Genomic DNA, 6501 nt, shown 5'->3' with positions numbered 1-6501 from the left:
TCGTCCATCTAAACTTCTAAAACTCTCTCTAACTTCTTTTTTGTGCCACGGAATTTACTTTTAAGATGTTTTAGGATAGCATTAAGTAGTTTAAACTTCATATATGTGGTGATACTATTTGAAAATAAGAATTCAGAGAACCGTCCCGTCGGGTCCTGGGGCGGCCAGTGAAACTCACGTAGCCGTCTAATGCAACCTGTTTTCGGCCTGACTCTTCCAAACATGCCGTTGCTCCCGCGGTTGTCCGTGGAACGAACTTGGAGCCAGCCTGAACCAGCCTTAATGGTGGACCAAAGCTGTAAGTTTTAAAACCTTTTAAAAGTGTTGTTGTGTCACGGAATGTACTTTTAATATGTTTTAGGATAGTATGTAGTTGTTTAAACTTCATATATGTGGTAAATGTATCGTGAACGAGCCTACTTTAACGTTAAACCGCGGCCAGCGGTGCTTCTTCTACCCGAACACAGCCAGCTGTTTTCGGGGTAGTCCTTTTCAAATGCCCCCCCCCCCCCGAGATAGTCAGTGGTTAAACATTACTGAGATTATACGGCTGGTGTAATTGTTGTGTTTAAACATGATATGTAGTGGGCTGTATGTCACGAGTCCGACTAGTATTTGTTTTAAATTTTGTTAATGGTCAAATTCAGCTGTGGATTAACTGTGGTCGTTAGTAGCGTAAGAGCCCTTTTTGAGTAATGTTTTTATTGCATTCAACAGTGGAGGAAGACCCCATTGATACTGGCCCCAGCCCCCAGTGCCCCGGAATTTAATTTCAAATGTAAGTACCGTGTGTGTGTGTGTGTGTGTGTGTGTGTGTGTGGGAAAAGTACTCAAACGTTTTACTTAAGTAAAAGTATCAATACTGCAATGTAGAAGTACTTTGTTACAAGTAAAAGTCCGGAATTAAAAATGTACTAAATGATCATATTTGAACTGGGGACCCCCCACCCTGACAGGCTCTTGGAATTGTAGGAGTAGAGGCATAACATTTTTTTTACTCGGTTCCACAGATAAATATTGTGAAAATAGCAGATCTACAAGCTTGTAGATCAGCTATTTTTTTAATAGTATAGTTTATTTTCCTCTTTTTTTTTTAAAGGTCTTAAAAGTCTTAAAACTGTCACTTTACTGTCATCTGGGGACCCCCCAAAAAGCATGCAGGTTGAGAACCACTGATTTAGACCCTGAAGTGTATGATCAGTGTTGCCAGCTTTTGTGAGAGAAATAAGCAACCGGGTCTCTGAAAACGGGTCTATGAAAAGCGACTATAGACCACATGAGCACTTTAAACCTATATACCTATTTGAAAATAGCCGATGCATCTTTGGGGTCCATTAGCTCTGGTCGTTAGAAGGAGTTGGAGAACTCCTTTTAACACTAGTATGGACCAGTCCAGAGCTAAGGGGTCCATGACATGAAAATATTTGAGAACCACTGCTGGTTTAAATAATAATAAAAAAAAATGTGGAAGCAAGCCCAAATATACAACTACACTTTAGAAACAGGCCCAAGAAGGCCCAATATTTACAAGCAGTACACAAAAAAAGAAGCCCAAAGTCGCTTATAATAATCTTACATGGCAACACTGTATGATAATGATCTGCTGCAGTTCAACTGTGAAACAGACGACCTACAAGCTCACAGTATGTCACAAATGCGACGTGTTGTGAGCTTTCAGATCTGCGATTTCAAGCAACACCCACAGCCATTCAAAAACATCAGAACGACCTACTATGGAATGCAGTTGGGTCTCTCACCCTCAGAAAGTTGTTAGCCTATTAATGTTGATGAGGACAGGAGACGATTGATTTTGAATAGCTAACGCTAGCTTTTAGGTTAACTGTCATTACTGTCAGTAGGCGGTTTATTATCCAGAGGGGGAGATCTCTCTCCCCCTCCATGTAGGCTGACACAGTTGGCTGCACAGTGGATGCACTGTTTACATTGCTCGCTTTTAACTTATCTTATGTAAGCCAATTCTAGTCTCACCATTGTGGTTGAAACTTTCTCTCCCTCTTTTTCGTCTCATTCTGCTTTTCACTCTGGCAACTTTCTTTCTGTATTTGTTTTTACCTGGTGTTTGACCGAATACTGGTGGTTTTAAAAACATTTTGAAAATGAACGAGGGGGTCCAAGGATGACGGGGAAAGGCTCTTCTGTGAGCCTGCCCTGCTCGAGTTTACAGATATGTTAACAGAACACAGTAGTACAGGGAAATTATGTGAAATTATTAGATGTTAATGTTTTGATTTTATTTTCAAGGCATTATTTTCACTGGCCCCACCGGGCAAGTGCTTGTTGCATTCTGCTGGCCCTGACGGTTTAAAAAGTACATCCGGGCCACTGGGCCATTTATAATGTCGACCCCTGAATTCATAATAATAATAATGTACCCCCCCCCCCCCCCCCATTCATATAATTTCAGGTCATAACAGCATGTGCAGTTCTCCACAACATCTGCATGGATGCTGGTGATATTAATTTGTGACCCCAGAGGATGAGGGAGAGGATGAGGGGGAGAGGGTGTCTGAGGCAGTCAGTGGCGATCTGTGGCGGGAGCAGCTGACTGTGGAGGTGTCTGGCCTGGAGGAGGTGCCCATGGACCATGACTATTAAGTACAGGCAAGTAGAACAAATGTATATATCTACTGATTCCCATTTACTTAAAAATGTTTTGTATGTTTACCTTAGGAAACGTTTGTAATAGGTTTGCTATTCTTGCCTCTTTCTAAAACCATCCACAGTGACATGGCAGCCGTCTATTGGGTCAGCCTTGCAAACCCACCTGATGAACGATGCGGTGGACAGTGGACCACCCCAGATGATGCTCTACTTGCTACCTCGAGGACAAACACCAGGGTCTTCATATGTTGCACCCCATCCGTTTCACTGTTCCTGGTTGAGAAGGTCTAACAACACTGACAGGGACTCCCTGTTTAGCCCAGAAAAAGACTGTGTACCCTCATCATTAGAAAATGTTAACATTGATAGTGTTTATATGAAATGTGTTTTTAATTAGAGTTTCACAGAAGGCACTTTACTGTAATGTTTCCCTGCATTTGAAATAAAATCAATTTGCACTGTTTGAATTGTGTTGGACTAATATGATCATATCATGTAGCTGGAATAATTAACATGTTTACTTAAGTAACATTTTGAGGTATTTGTACTTTACTTGAGTATTTCCAATTTCCAATACTTTCACTTCTACTCCACTACATCTCGGAGGCAAATATTGTACTTTTACTCCTCTACATTTGATAGAGTTAATCTTGTTGATAATAATTTGTCAAGTGTCAGAAACCTGCTTAAAATGTCATCTCTGATATAATATGCTTCTATTTCTCCTATTCTACTTCTGTGCAAGGCCGCTGAGCTGGCTCTGTTTGAGATAACACTCTCTCCTTAGAGTCCCACTAACTTTGTTTTGCTCTGATGGGTTCAGCCTGGTATGTTAACCATAACACTAGGAGGTTAATCTCGGACTGTTTTCAGAACAATACATCTCGGTGTTCTTCTCTACGATAACCATTCTTTTCAGTGCCACGCAGTGACCACTGACCACTGACCGGTCAGAGCTGTCACACCATCATCATCTACCATCCTCATCTTCATCATCTTCATGGCTTTCTGTATTAGAGTCTTCTTTCCTATGTTGCCGTTATGAAAGTGTCTGGTACTTTGTGTGGGTGATAAGGAAAAACAGCTCTATCAACATATATTTTAAAACTTTAGTTACTAGTATACTTTGCAGATAAAACACTATTTTAGACTATTTGAAAATAGCTGATCTACAAGCTCACAAGCTTGTAGATCGGCTATAGTACTTTTACTTTTGGTACTTTAAGTACATTTTGATGCCAATACTTTTGTACTTTTACTCAAGTAAATGTTTAATTCTGGACTTTTACTTGTAACAGAGTATTTTTATATTGCAGTATTGGTAGTGTATACCTTCAAAAACTGTTCAAAACAGCGTATCTGATACGTTGATACGCATCTGATATGCTGCACCCAGTGGCTGCTGGCTGGGCTTGGAAAGAAATGTCCGCACATTTTCCACTTTACATGTTTCTTACCCCTTTCTGCACATCGTATCCAAAAAGTAAAGGTATTCTGAAATGCTCACAGATGTTTGAAATTTTAACGTACCATAAAATCCATCCAACGAGTTGAAAAAAGTGTTTAAATCACTTCTCTCCTCAGCCGGTTCAATAATATTATGCATTAGAAGATGCAATTCAACATTTGACCAGTAGGGGAATCAGTAATGTTATCTCTATGGGCGCAACTCTTGCGCAATGTCTTAAAAACATGTAACCGGCGGAGGAGAGAGGCGAATTAAGTGCCTTTTTCAACTCGTTGGATAGATTTTATGGTACGTTAAAATGTCAAACATCTGTGAGCATTTCAGAAAACCTGTATATCTGCTATTTTTGAACCCATCAATGAACTAACCCATCAAAGTCACACAGTATAGGTCACGTCAGACATCGTACCGTTATGACAAAACCAGAACATAATTAATTCAATTGAATGAATATTATAACAATAAAGAGCGTGGAATCAACCACGATAAATAACATGGCCTATGAACAAATAGGCTAGAGCAGTGGTTCTCAAACATTTTCATGTCAAGGACCCCCAAAATGATATGTATTTGGCCGCGGACCCCCATCTCAAAATATATTGATATTTATTGATATTCAATAAATTCAATGAATTCAAACAATAGCAGATCTACAAATAGCAGATCTGCAAGCTCAAGCTATGAGCTTGTATATCTGCTATTTTTGAATAGCCAAAGTATAAAATATGGTTAAAGTGGTTAAAATTATTGTGACGTCGCTATATTAATTAAATCGTTTTGTGGAAGACCCCCTGGAACCCCCGCAAGGACCCCTGGGGGTCCCCGGACCCCACTTTGAGAACCAATGGGCTACAGTTGTAAGTGGGTCTGTCAATCCCATCAAGTTCGTTCCGCAGACAACCGTGGGAGCAACGGGACATTTGGAAGAGTCAGGCCGAAAACAAGCTGCTTTCAACGGCTACATGAGTTTCACTGGTCGACCCAGGACCCGACGTGACGGTTCTCTAAATTATTATTTTAAATAGTTTCATGATTAATTGACCACATATATGAAGTTTAAACAACTTAATGCTATCCTAAAATATCTTAAAAGTAAATTCCGTACCACAAAAAAGGAAGTTTTAAAGCTTTTTAGAAGTAAAAAAAAAACGTCGGAGAAACAACAATAGTGGACGCTCGGCTTTTTCCGGGTTCACTCGACAAGACTCGGCGAAGTGCTGTCCCATTTCACAGGCAGAGTGTATGCCCTATGCGCCCTCCAGGGGGTAGTGCCCTACCCACACTACCTAGGGTGTGCACTTGGAGGCTGCAACCCCTGAATTGAGACAGACCTAATGACACGCCACAAAGGTCATGAGTTGGATTCAGATCAAGCCACAAAGGGCATGAGCTGGATTCAGATCCTTTATGACAGATAAGTGCTCCTTGACTCTTACATGTGTACATATTGCTTTGTTGATTTGTATGTGAGTTTTCTGCACTTGTTTGGTACTTTTGGCACTACTGTTGTTATGACCTCTGAACTCCTGATCCATTGGATACATGATATTTATTTGTCACTGCACGTACTCCCACAGGCTGCTGGGGCGGCACCTGTCAGCAGGAAGTGTTGGGCGGGAGGAGTAGCACGAATGTTCTACGTCCTCCCGGTGAGGGCTCCTCACTGGCAGGTGAGTCAGCCATACAACACAGAAATGTATGTGGGGAGAAATCAATTGGCATAACGACTAAATTGGGGAGAAAAGGGGGGTAAAAAAAAGAAGTAAAATACAACAATAATAGCATAACAAAAAGTGTGTTGGATTAAGTAATGACCTATAGCATTTGAAACGTTTTGCTAATCTGAAAAACTCAGGAAATAAAAACTCAAAAGCGGAGGGATAAAGTTATCTACACTAAAGGATAGATGCTGCTAAGACTAAATTGAAAGCGTTTAATTGGTTTTGAGGAAGGGAATTTACCAGTCCTAAGGTTGAATGTGTTTCAACGCAAGGCCACATTTATTATTCATTAAAACATCTGGGCCTCATTGCACAATTGTCTGGAGGAAACCACACGGTTCCTTGTAGAGTGAGCGTAATGATACTGGACTGAATCTCCACACGCGCACACACACACACACACACACACACACACACACACACACACACACACACACACACACACACACATGCACGCGCACACTTATACAGGTCAAACTGAGATTTCATATAAGCCACAAAGAAATAAAAATAACATTTTCTAAGCAAAAGTAGGATAATATGAGAAGCTGATGATAGCTTCACAGAGAGGGCCTGGCCCCTGGGCAGAGGGATAGTGTTTCTGTGTTGTCCTGTCTCTCTCTGTTAACAACTCTGTAACCTCTGCTCTGCCACAATACTGTACTATTGTCATGCCCAAAGCAGAGTATG

General features: G+C 40.8%; 1 long non-coding RNA gene across 1 annotated transcript; it reads left to right on the top strand.

Annotated features, from left to right (window-relative positions):
* Positions 1–240: 240 nt before the first annotated feature.
* Positions 241–2564, top strand: LOC311050162. The gene is made up of 3 exons (XR_014601268.1): positions 241–298; positions 718–778; positions 2426–2564. It is a non-coding gene; the product is annotated as an uncharacterized lncRNA (long non-coding RNA).
* The last annotated feature ends 3937 nt before the right edge of the window (positions 2565–6501 follow it).

The sequence above is a fragment of the Gymnoscopelus microlampas genome (genome assembly GCF_963454915.1).
Source record: "Gymnoscopelus microlampas genome assembly, chromosome: 8".
NCBI classification, from domain to species: Eukaryota; Metazoa; Chordata; class Actinopteri; order Myctophiformes; family Myctophidae; genus Gymnoscopelus; species Gymnoscopelus microlampas.
This window is presented reverse-complemented; position numbering and strand designations above follow the sequence as displayed.